We start from the raw sequence: 20,823 nt of genomic DNA, 5'->3' as shown, positions 1-20,823 counted from the left end.
CTTTAAGGTGTAGAGACAGCTGGTGTGTTTTGGATTTTTCAATTTTTTTTGAGAGAGGCTTGGATGGTTATGTATTACCCCCTTAGGATTGCCTTTGCTGTATCCCATAGGTTTTGGACTGAAGTGTCTTCATTCTCATTGGTTTCTATGAATTGTTTCAGTTCTTCTTTGATCTCCTGGTTGATCCAAGCATTCTTAAGCAACATGGTCTTTAGCTTCTAGGTGTTTGAGTTCCTTTGGAACTTTTCCTTGGGATTGGGCTCCAGTTTCAAAGCATTGTGATCTGAGAATATGCAGGGAATAATCTCAGTCTTTTGGTACCGGTTGAGTCCTGACTTGTGACCCAGTATGTGGTCTATTCTTGAGAAGGTTCCATGTGCACTTGAGAAGAATGAGTATTCTTTTGTTTTAGGGTGGAATGTTCTGTATATATCTATGAGGTCCATCTGGTTCAATGTGTCATTCAATGTTCCTGTTTCTTTATTCATTTTCTGCTTCAATGATCTATTTCTGAGAGAGGTGTGTTAAGATCTCCTACTATTAATGTATTCATATCAATATGACTCTTTATCTTGATTAACAGTTTTCTTACGTAATTGGCTGCTCCCATACTGGGGACATAGATATTTATAATTGTTAGATCATCTTAGTGGATAATCCCTTTAAGAATTATGTAGTGTCGGGGCGCCTGGGTAGCTCAGTGGATTGAAGCCTCTGCCTTCAGCTCAGGTCATGATGCTGGGGTCCTGGGATAGAGCCCCACATCGGGCTTTCTGCTCGTGGGGAGCCTGCTTCCTCCTCTCTTTCTCTGCCTGCCTCTGCCTACTTGTGATCTCTCTCTGTCAAATAAATAAATAAAATCTTTTTTAAAAAAAATTATGTAGTGTCCTTCTGTATCTCTGACTACAGTCTTTAGTTTAAAATCTAATTTATCTGATATGAGAATCGCTACCCCAGCCTTCTTTTGAGGCTCATTGGCATGATAGATGCTTCTCCATCCCTTCACTTTCAGTCTGGGTGTATCTTTGGGTTCAAAATGGGTCTCTTGTAGACAACATATGGATGGGTCCTGTCGTTTTATCCAATCTGCAACCCTGTGCCATTTTATGGGCGCATTTAGGCCATTCACATTGAGAGTGATTATTGATAGATACGTTTTTATTGACATCGTGTTACCTTTGAAGTCTTTCTGTAGATTGTCTCTTTATTTCTGTTCAATGCTATTCTTAGGATTTTTCCTCTTTTATAGAACCCCCCTTAATATTTCCTGCAGTGTCGTTTTGGTGGTTGCATAGTCTTTTAAGCCTTGCCAGTCTTGGAAACTCTTTATCTCTCCATCCATTTTGAATGTCAGTCTTGCTGGATAAAGTATTCTTGGCTGCATGGTCTTCTCATTTAATGCCCTGAATATATCTTGCCAGCCCTTTCTGGCTTGCCAGGTCTCTGTGGACAGGTCTGACATTATTCTGATGGGCTTTCCTCTGTAAGTAAGGAGCCTCTTTGTCCTAGCGACTTTCAAGAGATTATACCTACATTTATGATTCCTCAATTTGACTATCAAGTGTCTTGATGTTTTTCTGGAATCTATAATCTTGGGTGGAGACCGTTCGGTCTCTAGTACATGAACGCTGGTTCCATTCGCAAGATTGGGAAAATTTTCATGAAGAACTTGTTCCATTATATATTCTATACTTCTTTCTTTCTCTTCCCCTTCAGGGATTCCAATACTTCTGACGTTGGAACGTTTCATGGCATCATTTATTTCCCTGATTCTGTTTTTGTGGTTTCTATGCTGTTTGTTCCTCCTGATCCTTTCTTTCTATCTGTTTGTCCTCCAGACCCCTAATTCTATCTTCTGTCTCAGTTACCCTAGCTTTGAGAGAATTTAGATTGGATTGGAACTCATTGAGAGCATTGTGAACCTCAGCCCTGGTAGCTTTTAGCTCTGCCCTAACATTGTGAACATCCTGTCAGGTCGCTTTCAGCTCGGCTCTAATCAATTCCGTTTGGTCTTCCATGGCTTTCTCCAATCTAGCTATTGCCTGGATAATTGTTAGCCTGAATTCTCTTTCCGACATATTGTCTATGTTGATAGCTGTTAGCTCTGTTGCAGAAAGTCCATCCTCTGTATTTTTCTTCTGTTGGGCATTCCTCCTCCTAGTCATTTTGGTGAGAGATAGATGAATGGGTGTAGTTGGATATATCAACCGTGGTGCAGTCAAGGTGGACTCTGGAACACTTCTGAACAATCAGGATTCTCCATCCATATGAGAGATAAAAGAAAAGAAGGGGAAAAAAAAGGATATATAGAGAGAGACAGGAAAGAAAGGGAAGATGAAAGAGAAGGTTCAGCCCAAATGGGCCCCAAGGTAAGATTTATGAAGTATTCAAACAAAAACAGACAAAGACAAAGACTGATCAAAGTATATGACAAGAGAAAAAAAAATATATATGCAAATAAAGGAAGAGCCTCATCAAAAAAGATCCCCATGTGTAAGATTTATATGCTACCAGGATAGTATTTATATACTATTAGGACACAAAAACACAGAAACAGTGATGGAAGAAAAAGATGGGAGAGTGGTTATAAATTCTCAGTGTGGGCGAGGAAGGTGGTTTTGATTCTTCCTGGATGTATCTTGATATCTTTGTTAAAGGACTCATCTTTCCTAAGATAAAGGGGGATTAAAAATTGGTTTACCTATTGATTGGGGAAAGGGGATTACTTTGAAGTTTAACTCTATATGAATATTAGAAAATAAAAATAAAAAGGAATAAACTAGACTAAACTAAAGTAAAATTAAGAAAAAATTCAAAAAATAGAAATTCAAAAGAAAAACACGGGTGTATGTATCAAAAGTTCAGGTTAGAAGGTTATTATCGAATTTGATGTACTGGACAGCTCACTGTGATGGTAAATAGGTTAAAAAATTATCTATATAAAAAAAAATGAACCAGAATAGTGGGAACGAGTTAAAAATAAAAGTTGTCCTATGAAGTAGTGATGGTTGTTCTCCTGTAGTCTTTTTTTTTTCTTTCTTGGTTGATTTTCTGGGGGAGGGCCCTGCCACGTGGGTTTTCAGTCAATGATGTTCCCTGAGTTAAGTCCTCCTGCCCCCCTCAAGGAGGTGGGCTCTGAGGAAACTGTTTTTTTTTCAGGATTTTGTTCTCTGGTGGTTTTTTTTTATGCTTGTTACTTTTTTTTTCTCTCACCTTGACCACTTTTGATGGTTTTTGTAGGTTTAGAGGAAAGCAAACTGCACCCTGACCTCCCTCTCAGAGAGAAGCCTCAGTCTCGCTGCGGAGCCCAAATAAGTTCCCCCTTGGCCGCTGGCAGAGCAGGTTCCAAGTCGCGGTCCCTAGGGATGCAGGATCTTTTGCTTGTACTCAAACCCACGGCTGTCTGGGCAGCTCCAGACTGCCAGAGAGGTTCCAAGCAGCCGTCGCACACTGAGATTTTCCCAATGGCCCGGGCTGGGAGTGCCTGGTCTTTCTGGGTCTAAGAGCGCCCAGCTTGCACGCACCTTTCAGGGGAGGCTGTGGGTTGTGCACGTGTTTCAGGCTCTGAGAAAGGGGCGCATGGCTGAAAGCACCAGACTGGGTTCACGCACTTCTTTCAGGGGAGAGTTTGGGGCGTGCATGTTAGGCTCTGAAACAATGGCGCTGGTCAAAGAGCGCAGGTTGGGCCTTGGTGTACCTCTCTCAGGGGAGGATGAGGGGCGTGTGCATCTCAGGCTGTATAGCAGGGCTTGCACGTTCTGTCCTTTGGTGAGTCTCCCAGCCTGTCACAGGAGCTGGACCCCACGTGTTCTCAGGTGCGCTGGCAACTTAGGGACCAAGACCTGGCTTCTCCGCCGCACTCTCTCTGGCTCAGCGCCAGGGGAGGCTGTCCTGGGACCAGGGACTTAAGCCCCTGTCCCTAGCCACCCCGATTCCCACAGTTCCACCCCCCCCCCCCCGCCACGATCCTTTGCTCTTTTGGAGTGCTTTCAACCAGTCTCCAAGTTAATGCTGGTCCCCAGACACAAGGCACTCTCGCTCATATTGGGGGTATTACTTTCCAACCGGTCGCCTCTGGTGGCTCCCTCCCCCTTTTGTTTATCTTCTGATATCAGTTCCCCGTTCTCACTCCACCTTACCTGTCCACTGGCGTCTTCTGCCCTTGTAGAGATCCAGACGTGTATAATTCTGATCTCAGGCTGATTTCATGGGTAATCAGAGTTCTTTGGTAGGTAATCAGCTCACTTTAGGGTACAGGTTGAAAAGGTGCCTCCTCCTACTTCCCTGCCATCTTGTCCCCACCCCATTTTTTTATTTTTAAAATTTCTTTTCAGTGTACCAGAATTCATTGTTTAGGTACCACACCCAGTGTTCCATGCAATACGTGCCCTCAATAATCCCCACCACAAGGGTCACCCAACCTCTCACCCCCCACCTATTCAAAACCCTCAGATTGTTTTTCAGAGTCCATAGTCTCTCATGGTTCATCTCCCCCACCAATTTCCCCCAACTTTCTTCTTCTCTCCATCTCCCCATGTCCTCCGTGTTATTTCTTATGCTCCACAAATAACTGAAACCATATGATAATTGACTCTCTCTGCTTGACTTATTTCACTCAGCATAATCTCTTCCAGTCCTGTCCATGTTGATACAAAAGTTGGGTATTCATCATTTCTTTTTTTTTAAAGATTTTATTTATTTGTCAGAGAGAGAGAGGGAGAGCAAGCGAGCACAGGCAGACAGAATGGCAGACAGAGGCAGAGGGAGAAGCAGGCTCCCTGCCGAGCAAGGAGCCCGATGTGGGACTTGATCCCAGGACGCTGGGATCATGACCTGAGCCGAAGGCAGCTGCTTAACCAACTGAGCCACCCAGGCGTCCCAAGGGTATTCATCATTTCTGATGGAGACTTAAAACTCAATAGTGTGTATGGACCACATCTGCCTTATCCATTCGTCCGTTGAAGGGCATCTTGGTTCTTTCCACAGTTTGGCGACTGTGGCCATTGCTGCTATGAACATTGGAGTATAGAGCGTCCTTCTTTTCACTACATCTGTATCTTTGGTGTAAATACACAGTAGTGCAATTGCAGGGTCTTAGTGAAGTTCTATTTTTAATTTATTAAGGAATGTCCATAATGTTTTCCAAAGTGGGTGGACCAACTTGCATTCCCACCAACACTGTTAGAGGGTTACCCTTTCTCCATATCATATCCAACACATGTTGTTTTCTGTCTTGTTAATTTTAGCCATTCTAACTGGTATAATGTGGTTTTAATTTGAAACTCCCTGATGGCTAGTGATGATGAACATTTTTTCATGTGTCTGCTAGCCATTTGTATGTCTTCATTGGAGTAGTGTCTGTTCATGTCTTCTTTCCATTTTTTGACATGATTATCTGTTTTTTTGTGTGTGTGGAGTTTGAGAAGTTCTTTATTGAGCCTGGATATCAGCCTTTTGTCTGTCCTGTCATTTGCAAATATCTTCTCCATTCCGTGGGTTGCCTCTCTGTTTTGTTGACTTTTTCCTTTTCTGTGCAGAAGCTTTTGATTTTGATGAAGTCCCAAAGTTCATTTTTGCTTTTGGAGACATATCTTGAAAGAAGTTGCTGTGGTCGATATCAAAGAGGTTACTGCCTATGCTCTCCTCTAGGATTTTGGTGGATTTCTGCCTCACATTGAGGTCTTTTATCCATTTCAAGTTTATCTTTGTGTATGGTGTAAGAGAATGGTTGAGTTTCATTCTTCTACATAGAACTGTCCAATTTTCCCAGCACCATTCATTGAAGAGACTGTCTTTTTTCTACTGTATATTTTTTCCTGCTTTGTCGAAAATTATTTGACCATAGAGTTGAGGGTCCATATCTGGGCTCTCTACTCTGTTCTACTGGTCTATGTATCTGTTTTTATGCCAGTACCATGCTGTATTGGTGATCACAGCTTTGTAGTAGAGTTTGAAATCAGGGGCACCTGGGTGGCTCAGTTGTTAAGCGTCTGCCTTCAGCTTGGGTCGTGATTCCAGGGTCCTGGGATTGAGCCCCATGTCCGGCTCCCTGCTGAGTGGGAAGCCTGCTTCTCCCTCTCCCACTCCCCGTCCTTGTGTTCCCTCTCTCACTGTGTCTTTCTGTCAAATAAATTAAAAAAAAAAAAAAGCTTGAAATCAGACAACGTGATGCCCCCAGTTTTGTTTTGTTTTGTTTTTCCAACATTTCCTTAGCAATTCATGGTCTCTTCTGATTATATATGTATTTTTGGATTGTTTGCTCCAGCTCTCTGAAAAATGTCGGTGGAATTTTGATCGGAATGGCACTGAAAGTATAGACTGCTCTAGTGAGTTTAGACATTATAACAATGTTTATTTTTCTGATCCATAAGCATGGAATGGTCTTCCATCTTTTTGTTTCTTGTTCAATTTCTTTCACGAGTGTTCTGTTGCTCCTTGAGTACAGATCCTTTACCTCTTTGGTTAGGTTTATTCCCAGGTATCTTGTGGTTTTTGGTGTTATAGTAAATGGAATCGATTCTCTAATTTCCCTCTCTGTATTTTCATTGTTAGTGTATAAGAAAGCATCTGATTTTTGTACATTGACTGGTATCCTGCCCCATTACTGAATTGCTGTATGAGTTTTAGCAGTTTGTGGGTGGAGTCTTTTGGGTTTTCCATATGAAGTATCATGTCATCTGCGAGGAGAGAGAGATTGACTTCTTTACTGCTGATTTGAATACCTTTTATTTCTTTTTGTTGTTTATTGCTGTTTCTAGGACTTCTAATACTATGTTGAACAAGAGTGGTGAGAGTGGGCATCCTTGTCGTGTTCCTGATCTCAACGGGAAGGCAGTCAGCTTTTTCCCATTGAGGATGATATTTGCTGTGGGTCTTTCACAGATAGATTTTTATGAAGTTGAGGAATATTCCCTCTATCCCTATACTTTGAAGTGACCTAAACATTCTTGAACAGGATAGTCTTTAGTTTCACAGTGTTTGAATTCCTTCCAAACCTTTTCTTGTGGTTGAGTTCCACTTTCAAAGCATTATGGTCTGAGAATATGTGAGGAATAATCTTAATCTTTTATCAGTTGAGCCCTGATTTGTGACCCAGTATGTGGTCTGTTCTGGTAAGAGTTCCATGTGCACTTGAGGAGAAAGAGTATTCTGTTGTTTTAGGGTGGAATGTTCTGTATATATTTATGAGGTCCATCTGGTTCCATGTGTCGTTCAAAGCTCTTGTTTCTTTGTTGATTTTCTCCTTTAATCATCTGTCTAATACTGAAAGTGGCATGTTAAGATTCCCTACAACTAATGTATTCACATCAATATGACTCTTTATTTTGATTAACAGTTGGCTTGTGTACTTGGCTGCTCCCATGTTGGGGGCACAAATATTTACAATTGTTAGATCTTCTTGGTGGATAAACCCTTTAAGAATGATGTAGTATCTGTCCTTCTGTATCTCTGACTACATTATTTAGCCTAAAATCTAATTTATCATATGTGAGAATTACTACTCCAGCTTTATTTGAGGTCCATTGGCATGAAAGACTGTCTTCCATCCCTTTGCCCTCAGTCTGGATGTATCTCAGGTTCCAAATGGGTCTCTTGTAGACAGCATATGGACAGGTCCTGTCATTTTATCCAGTCTGCAACCCTGTACCTTTTTATGGGAGCATTTAGGCCACTCACATTGAGAGTGATTATTGAAAGAGAAGTTTTTATTGACACCATGTTGCCTGTGAAGTCCTTGTTTCTATAGATTGTCTCTGTAGATTTCTGCTCTGTCACTCTTGGGTTCTTTCTTCTTTTGTAGAACCCCCCTTAATATTTTTTGTAGTGCTGGCTTGGTGGTCACACACTCTTTTAAACCTCGCCGGTCTTGGAAGCTCTTTATCTCTCCATCCATTCTGAATGTCAGCCTTGCTGGATAAAGTATTCTTGGCTGCATGTTTTTCTCATTTAGTGCCTTGAATATGTCTTGCCAGCCCTTTCTGGCTTGCCGGGTTTCTGTGGACAGGTATGACATTATTCTGATGGTCCTCTCTGTGTACATGAGGAATCTCTTCCTCCTAACTGCCCTTAAGACCTCTTGTCTAAAATTATGATTCGTGAATTTCACAATTAAGTGTCTAGATGTCTTTCTAGCCTTGTTGATCTTGGGGGTATCCCCTCTGCCACTAGGACATGAACACTTGTTCTATTCCCCAAACTGAAGAGATTTTCATCCAGGATTTTTCAACTCTATCTTCTAGTCTTATTTCTTTCTCCACCCCTCAGGGGTCCCAATAATTCTGACATTGGAATGTTTCATGATATCATTTATTTCCCTAATTCTGTTTTCATGGCTTCTAAGCTGTTTGTTCCAGTCCTCCTCCCAATCCTTCTTCTCTATCAGATTGTCTTCTAGATCACTAATTCGATCTTCTGCCTCGCTTACCCTAGCTGTTAGAGTATTTAGATTAGATTGGATCTCACTGATAGCATTTTTTAGTACTGTCAGATCAGCTCTCACTTCCACCCTTAGAGTTTCTATGTTGTCACTAATGGTCTTCTCCAGCCTAGCCATTGCCTGGATAATTGTTAGCTTGAATTCCCTTTCTGGCATATTGTTTATGTCCATACCCAATAGTTCTATGGCAAAGGGCGCAGTCTCTGAATTTTTCCTCTGTTGGGTGTTCCTCTTCCTCCTCATTTTGGTGAGAGGTGGTTGAGGTTGAGGTTGATATAGGTGACTATATAAACCATGATCCAGGCAATGTTCACCCTGGAATGTTTTGAAATTATTGGAAGTCACCACCAAAGAGAAAGAAAGAGGGGAAATAAAGATTAAACTCAGCCAAAGTGATTCCCAAAATTAAGATTTATAAGGTATATAAACAAAAGTGAACAAACAAAAAGACTGACAAAGGTAAAAGAGAAAAATAAAAGAAAAACAGCCAAAATGAACCCTACATATAAGGTTTATATAGTGCAAATACAAAAATAAATACAAAAATACACCAACAGATGAATATCATGGGAAGGTGGCTATAAACCCTCAATGTGGGCAAGGAAGGTTATTTAGGTTTTTCAGGGTGAATCCTGTTATCTTTGTTAAAGGACTCAACTTTCCAGAGATACAGGGAAATTAAAACTGGTTTATATATCGGGATAGTACCGAACAGGGAAAAAAGTATTACCTTGAAGCTTATGTCTATACGTATTAAAAAAAAGAGGGGGGGGGGCCTGGGTGGCTCAGTGGGTTATAACCTCTGCTTTTGGCTCAGGTCATGATCCCAGGGTCCTGGGATCGAGCACCACATTGGGCTTTCTGCTCAGCAGGGAGCCTGCTTCCTCCTCTCTCTGCCTGCCTCTCTGCCTACTTGTGATCTCTGTGTGTCAAATAAATAAAATCTTTACAAAAAAGAAAGAAAGAAAGAAAAGAAAGAAAAATCCAGAGGTATATCTATGAAAAAAGTTCAAGTTAAAAAGTTATTATGCAATATGTTGTATTAAACCTCTTGTTGTATTGGTAAGTAGGTTAAAAAGAAAAACAAAAAAAACAAGGATCATGCAAAGTAATTAAAAAAAAGTTGTGTCTATGAAATATACAAGTTTGGGGGCAATATTGGGAGCTTAATATATTGTTTTCCTCTACTGTTGGGGTTTTATAGTTTTATGGGGACCCTATGGTGGTTGTCTTCTTGTTCTTTTGTCTTGTCTTCTGGGGAAGGGGCCTGCCTCATTGTTTTTCAGTCTGTCCTTCTTGGGCTGAGTCACCCTGCTCCCTATGTAGGGGCTTGACTCTGTCGAAACTGGTTTTCCAGGCTTTTGTTCTCTGGTGGTTTTTGTTCTCTGGCAGCTTTTTACAGCTTTTTGGAGGTTTAGTGGAAAGCCAACTGTCTGCACCTAGACAGACCTCCACTTCAGAGATAAGCCTCAGTCTGCTCCCCTCTGGGTGGTCCAGAATATACAGACTCCCCCTCTGCAAACTCTGCTGAACACCACAACCTCCACAGGCAGTGTGTACCCCCAGCCACTGTCTCAGCGGTCACCCAAGGCTCCCGCTTGTGTCTGCACCTGCGTGCCACTAAAACTGCAAGCAGTTTTGGTCCCAGTGAGCTCAAACTGGGGTGACTGCCATGGCCGGGACTGCTGTTTGGGGTCCATGACCATGCTGGGTGTGCTCACACCTGGTGGAGGCAAAGGTCGTGGAAGGCTGTGGGCCCTGGGACCTTGACCTGAGTCAGGGCTTTCTGTGTTCTCTCAGGCATGGGCTGGGTGCTCTCAGACCCCATGGTCACTCAGGTTGCAGAAGGCTGGGGGCCCAGTGACTGTGCCCACACTAGGCTCTCTCACGCACGGGCAGGAGTGTGCCCAGCCCAAGCAGTGATGCAAGCAATGGAAAGCCATGGGCTCAGGGACCATGGACTGGAGGTTCTGCCCGGCTCTCTCTGTCATGGGTTGTTGCCGGCATTGACCGTTTTGGGACCATGGGCTTAGGCCCGTGCCTGTGACCACCTGATTCCACCTGCTGCCCCTTAAAATCTTTTTCTCTTTTTGAGTGCTTTTAACCAGTCTCCAAATTAATACTGGTCCCCAATGGATGAAGTTCTAGAACCTAGGTGAGGTTCGGTGGGCTGAGGTTTGGGAACAGGACCTGTGGGCAGGAAGAGCTGCTGCCCTGGGTTGTGAGGGATGGCAGGTTATGTACCTTTTGTTGTGGGAAGGTGAGGGAAAGGGAGGTTTCAATGGAGTTTTCATATGCTAAAGAGGGCCTACAAGGTGCCAGGATGTCGGAGGCCTACTGGAGGCCTTGCCCTTGGGGCTTGATCAATGTGGTCTTTAGGCCAGCCATTAACATCAAGATAGTTGGGAGACTTTTTGGTGGGATGTCATAATCCTACTATCAATTGTCTTTATTAGTGAGATTTAGGACATTTGTTAGCCAAGGGAGACTCCTGTCTTGCAGTATTGTGATCTCTGCAAGTTAACTATTTATCATTTATGGCAGTCAGGGGTGCCTAAGGAATGCCACACATATTACCAAGGGGAGGGGAGCGGGTGGAGAGGGGGTGCTAGGTGCCAGCCTTTGCTTTGTCCTCAGCCAGCCTCCTGCTCCCTCATCACAATCACAGGGCACTTTCATATGGGGTATTACTTTCCAATGGGTCGCTTCTAGTGGCTCCCTTCCCCTTATGTTTATCTTCTGATCTCTGTCTGAGCATTCTCACTCTGCTTTACCTCTCCACTGGTGTCTTCTACCACTGTAGAGATCCAGAAGTGGATAGTCTTACATCTCAGTCTGATTTCATGGGGTTTCAGAATGTTCTGGTAGATATTTAGTTCACTCTAGGGGACCAATTGAAACAGGGTCTCCTACTTTTCCACCATCTTGCCCTTCCTCCTTATTTCTCAATTTAAATCAATAAACTGACATTCTGATTTTAAAATTCCATGTCTTCAGCTTCAACAATGTTAATTTGGTTGGTGGACTACTCTAATAGGCTTCTAAACCTGCAACGATGAGGGCCATCTCAATGTGGCAAATTCATCAAATTTGGCTCATTTGTCCCTTTGTTTATTTGTGCATTTATTCATGTAGCAGATGCTACTGGCAACCTGGGTCTTATCAATGTAGTACATGCCAGTTCTAGTTCCAATTGCCAACATTTGCTTCCCCCCCTCCTTTGGGCACTCCCTGACCAACTGGAACTGCCATGTCCCTACCACAGCAAGCCAGCAGTGTTGATGAAGTTCTAGAACCTAGGTGAGGTTTGGTGGGCTGAGTTCCGGAGCCGATGATCAAGAAAGAATTCTTGAGACATCTTTGGTGCAAAATGGTGGTTTATTAAAGCACGGGGACAGGGCCCGTGGGCAGGCAGAGATGCGGCCGCGGGTTGTGAGGGGTGGTTGGTTATATACGCTGGAGTTGGGTAGGTGAGGACAAAGGGGTATTCAGAAGGGCTATTGGGGCAAAGAATACTATCAGGATATTGAAGGCTTAGTTACTATCAAGTAAAGACAATTGAGAGTCTCCTGATGGAATGTTACATTCCTGCCATCAAGCATCCTTGTTAATGAGATTTAGGTTTAGAAGAAATTTAACTTTATTTACTTTTCCTTCTACCTCCACCTCCTTCGGTTTTTATGGAGGGGAGGGTGACATTAGGCTTGAGAAACTGAGTTCTGTGTCTTTGGAATTTGGGCTATTGATAAGGTAACTTCTTTGTTTGTAAATCTCAAGGACATTTGCAAACCAAGGGAGACTCCTGTCTTGTAGGATTGTGATCTTAGCAAGTTAACTATTTATCATTTTATGGCAGTCAGGGGTGCCTGAGGAATGCTACACCTATGGAGGGGAGCGGATGGAAGGCCGGGGGGGGGGGGGGGGGGGGGGGGGCGAGGCGCCAGCTCTTGCTTTGTCCTCAGCCAGCCTCCTGCTCCCTCATCAGTGTGAGTAGTCACTGGGATGGTCAGTGTTCAATAACAGCTACCTCTCTCTACTGACAGGATAACTGAAGTGAATATTCTACAATTTCTCACAGAATTCATCAGCAGAAGTAAGCACTAGTTGCCCACAGTGGATACTTGAGAGTGATACTGCACACTTTATTGGTTGTCCTCCTTCCCTAACTAACTTCCTTCCTTCCCTATCAAAGTTTTGGGGATTACCTCCCAAAGAAAATACCTGTGCTCAACTATCTCAAATCTGCTTCTGGGGAATCCCAAATTAAGACAATTTCATCTACTCACCCATTCATTCATTAATATTTACTGAGCATTCATCATCTTCCAGGTACACAGTCAAGTCCTTAGCAATGTATGGTCTCTTTAATCATTATTCATTATCATCCTCTTTACAAATGAAGCAACTGATGCTTAAAGAAGGTGAGCAGCTGGTCCAACATCACAAAATAAGATTGAATGCTGGAATGGAATGGTGGCAGATCAGGTTGGCTGAGGTTCTCAGAACCTGAGCTTTTAATTGAACAGTATGGAAAAGGAGGTTTCTGGTGGGGTAACAAGTTGAGAATTTTTTTCTGGTATACCGGTATCTCCCACTTTTGAAAGCTCATATTACACTACTTGGCTTTTATGAAAGACGCACATTGGCACATACCTATTTTTACTGACTGAAAGAAATCTGAAGATTTTTGCTTTCACAAAAAAAGGTGAGAAGTGAAAATTGTGTTCAGTATTTGTTTTGCAGCTAGCCATAATAGAAGCAGCACACACCCAAAGCAGTGACAGTGTCACCATCCAGCTTCTTCTTTAGGAACTACACTCAGCATCGCAGCATCAAAGCTGCCAGTGCTTTGAACTCTATGAATATGTGTTTTATCTCCATTCATTGTATGTGTCAATTATCAAGATGTGTCCTAGGATATCCGAAAAACCTAAGAGAGGTTATTTTTTTGGATCTGGGAATGTTAAAAAAAATTTCCATGTAAATTAATGGTATTTGCTTTTTGCTTTTTGTCGTTCCAATTTATAAAAGATTTCATAGGAACATTTTATTTTTGAAAAGCAGGGGAAACCTGTAATACTGTCAGGAATGGCTGATTTAAAAAGCACTTCAATGAAACATATTTGAATTTCAAATAAAAATATATCTTTATTTTCTGGGAAAGCAGCAACAAGACACACACACACACACACACACACACACACACCCCTGGATTAAATCCTACCTCTACTCAGCTGTAGGACATAGACAAGTTACTTATTCTAGGCTTAATTTCCTAGTTGGTAAAATGCACAATACCCAAAATTGTAAGAATTAATGAGATTTATTCAGACAACTAGCATTTAATGGGTGCACAAATGTTATCTGTGGGGAAATAATCTGTCATTTCAGAAAGTCTGTGTTAGGTACTAAAATACAGATGCAATTGGTATAATACTTAACCAAACTAAAAACAAAACATTTTATGTCATGAATAATATCTACGTTCTTATCTTTAAAAACCTTCCCTTTTCTGTATCATTATGATGATTTACTGTCACAAAACAAAACTAAAAACAAACAAAAAAGGTAAGCGTTAGATTAAGAATTGCTTGAAGCAATTTCAAAGAGACCAACAGTAAATTTTATCTATTTGATAATTTTGTATTGTTACTGTCAAGCAAGAATAAAAAAAAAAGAAATATTATCAATTGAAAACTACACTCCTGATTCTTCCCTAGCCAGATGTTTTCTTTTGTCAAGATATTCTGAAGAAAAAATGTATTAATTTTCAATCTATTAATTATTTCAATTTTTGTTTTAAATTAATTTTTAATAAATTGTTTTTAAAGATTTTATTTATGTCAGAGAGAGAGAGCATAAGAAGGGAGAGCAGCAGACACAGCAGGCTTCCCAGGAAGAAGCAGGCTCCCAGCCCAGTGAGGAGCCCTGTGTGGGACTCGTTCCAGGACCCTGAAATCATGACCTGGGCCAAAGGCAGATGTTTAACTGGCTAACCATCCAGGTATTTCTGCACCATTTTTAATAATTAATTTTATTTAACTAATGCATTTCCTTAGACTTAAAAAAGTATTTTGTTAGAATTCCTGTTAGAATAAATATTAAAAATAGTATTAGACATGTAAGTGCAATGTGAATGATTTCAAAGAATAAAAGATGTACCTGTCAGAGACAAAATTTCTAAGGATGGCTTCATTGATTTCATTCAAACTATTTTATTCAGAACAGTTCAGATTAGCAGCAGCAGCTGCTGGTAGTCAATGAAACTCTTTTCCACCTACTCTCCTGCTGGGCTTACTGTAGGCACAAAGAGACCAAAATGACCAAAGTCAAAGCATGATAGCCCTTCCAGGTTTTTTGCTTGAATGTTTTTTTAAATTCCAGTGAAGTTAACATACAGTGTTATATATTAGTTTCAGTTGTACAATATAGTGATTCAACAATTCCATAAATCACACTGTGCTCATCATATGTTCCCTCCTTACTACCCATCATCTATTTCACCCAACTTCCCACCAACCTACCATCTGGTAACCATCAGTTTGTTTTCTATAGTTGAGTCTGTTTCTTGGTTTGTCCCCTTTCCCCCATTTGTTTTTTTAAATTCCACATATGCATGAAATCATACAGTATTTGTCTTTCTCTGACTTATTTTGCTTAGCATTATACTTTCTAGCTTCATCCATGTCATTGCAAGTGGCATGATTTCATTTTATGACTGAATAATATTCCTATAGATATATAATCACCTCTTCTTTATCTATTCATTTATCCATGGACATTGCTGCTGCTTCCATAATTTGGCTATTGTAAATAATGCTGCAATAAACATAGGGGTGCATGTATTCCTTTGAATTGGTGCTTCTTTGATTTCTTCCCTTGGATATTAGGATACATAGTCAGCTTCGGTAAAAGGTGTCTAGAATAACCACACAGATTATAGTAGTTAGCCATCTCACACCAAAGCTCAAGCTGATACACAGGCTCCAACTCATGAAGTCTTCAAGAACCCACCTTGTTGTACCTCCAAAATAGATCACAACCCTTTCTACATTCGGATCATCAGAAAGAAACAAAGGAAAAGAGGCATCCCATTTATTTTAGAGTATCATCTGGAAGTTGCTTACATCATTTTTGCTAATGTCCCACTGGCCAGAACCTTACTGACGTGGCCATACTTACTTTACTATAGGCAACCATATGTCCAGCTAGATAACTCCATTATCATGGATGAAGAGGAGAATGCATATTAGGGGTCAACTAGCAGTCAATCTTTACTACAGATATCCACTCCAGAGATATAGGCATCTCTAATTCAACATTTGCAAAACCCAATTACTGCTCATTCTTCCAAAACTTGCAGTTCTCCAAATAATTCCCATCTCAGTTAATGGTGGAAAATGGAACAAATGAGTTCAATATTAAATTTTTTAAAGATTTTTATTTATTTATTTGACACAGAGAGAGAGAGATCACAAGTAGGCAGAGAGGCAGGCAGAGAGAGAGAGGAGGAAGCAGGCTCCCTGCTGAGCAGAGAGCCCAATGCGGGGCTCGATCCCAGGACCCTGGGATCATGACCTGAGCCGAAGGCAGAGGCTTTAAACCACTGGGCCACCCAGGCGCTCCAATGAGTTCAATATTAAACATGCTGAGTTTTAAGGTGCTGTAGAACATCCAGTACAAATTTCCAAAAAGAGTTTGAAGATATGTCTGGTCCTGAGCGAGAGCAGTGTCCAAGATTCAGACTTGATCCCTGACTGAAATAAGCAATAAAGGAAGAATATATATATATTTATATAGAATATATATATATATATATATATATATATATATAGTACTGGGACAGACTGTATAATACAGTAGGTAAAAAGAACTGAGGATTGAGAGGAAGAACATTCTGCAAAGAAGACTTAAAGAAGAGGGCCCAAGACATAGGGAAAGAGGCTAGAGAATGCAGATGATGGAACCAAGGGAGCAATTTCCAGGAGGCAGTAGTTACCAATGTGGAAACCTGCAAAAGGGTCAGGTACAATGCAAATTGAGAAGCAACTTTTAGATTTGGCCTTTATGCGATTACAGACAGCTATATAATAAAATGGGGACAAATGTTAAATTTCAGTAGTTGAAGAGGGACTTAGAAAGAAATGACAATCCAAGTACAGATAGCTCTTCTAAATAGAAGGGACAGAGTTAGCATAGCAAGAATTTATGAACAAGAGTGGGAACGACCAAGGGACTGAGTCTCTGCCCCTCACCTGCCAGTACCCCTACACCCGCCTCCCCCCCAAAAAAAGCTGTAGGAAGAAGGATGGTTCATACTGTAAGACAGGAGATCAGGGTGAATACAAATTTAGGTAGCTCTGTAGGAATTAATGGTGGAGGTGTAGAGGAGTTCATGAAGTGTGCAGTGCTAAACAATGGTATTGATAATACTAATATAACTATTACTAAGCCCTAACATTTACTGAGCACTTATCTTATGCCAGTCCATGTGCTAGTAATTTTTATGAGCAAATATCACAAAATTTGAAAATGGGTAAGACAAAGAGCATAGTGTGGTCTTGAACCAGGCATGACACTAATGTCAGACAAAATACCTATTAATGAACTAAAAAAGCCTATGCGTAATTTCTCCATATTCAGAGGAGAAACTGCAATCCTTCTTGATTTTAGTAAAGACCAGAATAATCATTCTGACATTTAAGAGCAGATTTATTGGGGCATCTGGGTGGCTCAGTGGGTAGCCTCTGCCTTCAGCCCAGGTCATGCTCTCAGCCTCCCAGGATGGCGCCCCACATCGAGCCTCACATCAAGCCCCACATCTGGCTCTCGGCTCAGCAGGGGGCCTGCTTCCCTCTCTCCCTCTCTCTCTCTCTGCCTGCCTCTCTGCCTACTTGTGATGTCTGTCTGTCAAATGAATAAATAAAACTTAAAAAAAAAAAGCAGACTTATTTCTCTTCAGTCTTTTTATTTTATTTTATTTTTTGGTACTCGGGAATTTTGATGCACCAGGTTATAAAAAATTTCATTTATTCAAGCAATTTCTACTTAAGGAGAATAGTTAAAGGTGTCTTTACAGGCTAGACACTGATGTAACATATTGCTTTGATCATTTTAATAAAAATCTTTGAAGATTTTCATTCTCATTTGCCTATTTTGATAATATGCACAGAAAATCCTTAAAAGATTACGATTTTAACTAGCCTCTTCTATAAAATGTAACTACAAATTATTTCCAAATGAGGATCTATAATGGGGGAAAATGAAAAAAGAAAGAGGAAGTAAGTTAAAATCAGACACGATTTAATACTGTCATTTATCATTAATTGTCCTGGGACAATTTAAATTCCGCTTATTTTTTATAGTTTTAAGTTTTTTACAGTTGCTTATAACTGGGAAGCAGTATACATAAATATATCCCTGACTTATAATGTTCTAAGAATGGCAGCTAAATACAACGCTTTGTAAGACTGTTGATTCAAAAAAAATTTAATACTAGATGAACGGGATCTCATATAGTATTTTAGGGCTTAGCAAAGTTGCAAGCCCTTAAGACTATGAATTGTTAGTGATTCCACTATATTTGCCAGTTAAGTGTCGCAGAGCCATAAAAAAAAAAATCAAACTTTTTAAATAAAATGATGACCTTGATACTAAACATGAAGATGCATGATTTCAAATGGGTTCAGTTGTCATACGGGTCAAAATTAGCATCCAAATGGGTTCAGTTGTCATACGGGTCAAAATTAGCATCCATCCAGCTGATGTTAACCCTTATCTTTAACAATCACCTACCGAATGTCAAAACTGCGAGACGGACTTTCATCTCCTAGTAAACTAATGACACCGTATTGGAGAGGCCTGAGCAAATGACCTTGGGTCCCCTGAAAGATGGCTCACACTTTCGGGGTACCTCTGCAGTATTTACAAAGGAAGCTCTGGGCGGAGAGGGGTTGGGGGTCAGAGGCCTGGTATCCGGAGGCTGCAGCCTCGCAGCGGGGCAGGGAGCTATCAAAGCCACCGCCGCCCCCCGGCGGATTTTTAGAGCTGATTCGTCCCCCTAAAATCGGACGCGTTTAAGTCCCAACACATTCGTCGACTTGCTTATACCAGGGGGCTCTCCAACACTCCCGGAGGCCCCAGGGGTCTTCCGGTGTGTACCCTCTTCTTTCGGAGAGAGGGCCACAGACAGCGGTGGCTCAAGAGAAACACTGACCCTCTTCTCGATCCCAAGATGGCGGCCAACCCTGGTTGGACTCCAGGGAGCCGCGAGCCACTTCCCCTTCCCAACAGCCCCTGCGCTGCCGACGACGGCAAGCAGGAAGGGGGAGGAGCCGGCAAGAGAGGGCGTGGATAACGCTGCGCCCCCCTGCGCGCACTCCGGCCCCGCCCCACGTCCCTGCGTCCTGCCCAGAGCTCTCGCCAGACCGGGCGGCGCGCGCTGCCTGCTGGGATACTCGGCCCGCCCAGCCAGTCCTCCCAGCTATCGCTGCGGCCGCGAGATCCGCGTTTTTTCCCAAGATGGTGGCGCTCGGTTCGGGGTGACTGCAGGAGACGACAGAGCTTGAATCCCCTTCGCCAGAACCTCGACACACCACCTTCCTCCCGCTCGCGCACCCCGCTGCCACTTAGCCATCTACCAGCCTGGGCGCTCGCTTTCCGCTGCCGCCTCCGACTTGCGCTTCATCTCTGCGAACCCAACGATTACGGCCGCGGGCAGCTGCGCCTGTCTCGGCTCCTCCTTGGGGTCTCTCTCGGAGCAGCTCGCAGCGTAGCTCCGGCTCAGAGGGCCCCGCAGCTCCCCAGTGGGGAGAAGCGGCGGCGGCTGGCGACGAGCGCGGGGTTTTCTGCGGCCCCGGCGCCCCCTTTCCCGGCCTTAATCTCCGGAGAAGGAAGCGCGGGTCCCGCATGAGCCCCGGCGGTGGAGGCAGCGAAAGGGAACGAGGCGGTGGCGGGCGGAGGCGGCGAGCGAGGGCGACCGCGACCAGTGAGGCAGCCGCTGCTGCGAGGGCCGCAGCCCAGGCGCGGGGGCGACAACAGGTCAGTGTGGCGGAGGACCGGGCCTGGGCCGGGGAGGGTGGGCGGCATTTCCCTTCGTTCTCTCTGTTGCCCAAACCACCCTTCGGGGCTGGCTCTGCCTAAGCTAGGGACGCTCCCAAACGCGCCACCGCGAGTGTTTGGGGCGCGTGGTTTGGAGGGGTCGGTGCCAGAAGTAGGCCTCTGGAAGCAGCGGCTGCTGCTACCGTAACTGTCAGCCCTGGCTGAGGGCCGGAGGGAGGGTTTTGTGCCTAAGGGGACGCCAGCGGGCCCGGGGCGGGGCGTGTAGGGCGTCGAGAGTTGGCCCTCCTTGGAGCGAAGCTCACGGAGCAGGCCTGGGGCCCAGGCAGCGTAGGGCTGCCCTTTTCTTTCCAAGGGGAGCTCTTTTTTCGAGGTTTGGGCCCTTTTGGTGAAAAATGTTTAGATGTGTGCTTTGGAGGTGGACTGGTGGTGAGGGAGGGCGGATGAAGTGGGAAATCAAGCCCAAGGGTTATGTTCACAGATTATCGATTATCGGGATTTTCACATTAAATGTGAGGTATCGGGTTTGCCAGAGATACTGTGAAATGCAAACCTGCAAACAGTTGGCTTTTTTTTTTTTTTTCCCTTTTCAGTTGAGAAAATGAAAAGGACTCTTTCTTCGTCATGGCGTGGAGGTTTTGTTGGTAAAGTCAGAATTGAATGTGGCAAATGCTTTAGTCCATAAAATTGTTAGGAATAATTTTAACATAGACACTGAGCTTAGAATTCTTCAAAGATAATTTAGTCTCTGAATTTTCAAAAACGGCCAATTGGCATACTAAAATAGAAGCGTTACCAAATCTGTCTCAGATTATATTTATTAAGTGCTAGGGTACTTTGGAAAATGTAAACGAATAGCAGTATGGGATTTACAGTCTAGATTTATCCTTCATAAATCATGAGGTGGTATAGATATGACCCATAATTTTGAAGAATTCCACTGCCTGTAATATTAAAAGAAGCAGGAAATTATTCCAGAATATTCTTCGGGGGAGGGTAGGGGCCTTGAAATGGAAATGACCTAAAGTTTGGAAGTATAACTGTTAAAAAGTCACCTGTCAAAGTCACAGTAGATAGGCAATAAATCTTGAGTGAATTAGACAAGAGGGATGAGAGGTGTTTATTTCATAATCTCTAACTAATGAGTATTCTTACTTAGATTACTGGGTAAACCAGGTACAAAAGTTTAGAATTTAGGAAGATAAAAATAAAATTTTTGTCCTGGTATGTATAGTTGAAATAATTTTAGAATTAGATCTTATAAATCTGAGTTATCACATTTGTAATAAAATGAATAAAATAAAATGTAATATAATGTATTAGTGATG

General features: G+C 42.6%; 1 protein-coding gene across 7 annotated transcripts in view; it reads left to right on the top strand.

Moving 5' to 3' along the window:
* Nucleotides 1-19,341: 19,341 nt before the first annotated feature.
* Nucleotides 19,342-20,823, top strand: part of UBE3A (ubiquitin protein ligase E3A) — a 92,418-nt gene continuing 90,936 nt past the window's right edge. For 3 of the 7 annotated variants that reach the window (XM_013049948.2, XM_013049945.2, XM_013049946.2), the window contains exons 1-2: nt 19,342-19,477; nt 20,089-20,139. The gene's annotated coding sequence lies outside the window, so the exon portion shown is untranslated. The remainder of the gene's footprint in view (nt 19,478-20,088; nt 20,140-20,823) is intronic. The other 4 variants (XM_004780412.3, XM_013049943.2, XM_004780414.3 and 1 more) reach the window with 3 other exon arrangements.

This window comes from Mustela putorius, unplaced genomic scaffold (assembly GCF_011764305.1).
Source record: "Mustela putorius furo isolate JIRA1106 unplaced genomic scaffold, ASM1176430v1.1 tig00003972_pilon_pilon_pilon, whole genome shotgun sequence".
Taxonomy (NCBI): domain Eukaryota; kingdom Metazoa; phylum Chordata; class Mammalia; order Carnivora; family Mustelidae; genus Mustela; species Mustela putorius.
The sequence above is the reverse complement of the archived record's forward strand: the minus strand, read 5'-3'. Positions and strand labels throughout refer to the sequence as shown.